Source organism: Venturia canescens, unplaced genomic scaffold (genome assembly GCF_019457755.1).
Source record: "Venturia canescens isolate UGA unplaced genomic scaffold, ASM1945775v1 PGA_scaffold_50__1_contigs__length_110947, whole genome shotgun sequence".
NCBI lineage: Eukaryota > Metazoa > Arthropoda > Insecta > Hymenoptera > Ichneumonidae > Venturia > Venturia canescens.
In genome coordinates this window covers 50,001-50,319 of record NW_025108615.1, presented here as the reverse complement: position 1 = coordinate 50,319, position 319 = coordinate 50,001, and the positions used below count along the sequence as shown (strand labels likewise).

Sequence of the window (319 nt, the reverse complement as noted above, 5' to 3'; positions counted from 1 at the left end):
TTTGAAACGTAGCCGAATGCGGGTTAGCATTTTCATGATTGATTTTGTAATCCGTGGAAACTCTCTTATACGAGCGGGTTTCCGAAATAACAATACGGAAAGACAAGAGTGTTTGTCTTAAGAAAAGTAAAAGGGTCGTGATTCGCTGTTAATGCGGCGGATCGCACTCTACGAGAGCTCTCTCCGAGCTCATGGGCGTATTTGTATACGTTACACGAAGCTCCCTGGTTGATCCTGCCAGTAGTCATATGCTTGTCTCAAAGATTAAGCCATGCATGTCTCAGTACATGCCGTATTAAGGTGAAACCGCGAATGGCTC

General features: G+C 44.8%; 1 non-coding gene across 1 annotated transcript in view; it reads left to right on the top strand.

Annotated features, from left to right (window-relative positions):
* Positions 1-221: 221 nt before the first annotated feature.
* The window catches only part of LOC122418764 (small subunit ribosomal RNA), a 1,914-nt gene continuing 1,816 nt past the window's right edge, over positions 222-319 (top strand). Inside the window, exon 1 of the ribosomal RNA XR_006262655.1 lies at positions 222-319. This exon is cut by the window's right edge and continues 1,816 nt beyond it. This is a non-coding gene — a ribosomal RNA (small subunit ribosomal RNA).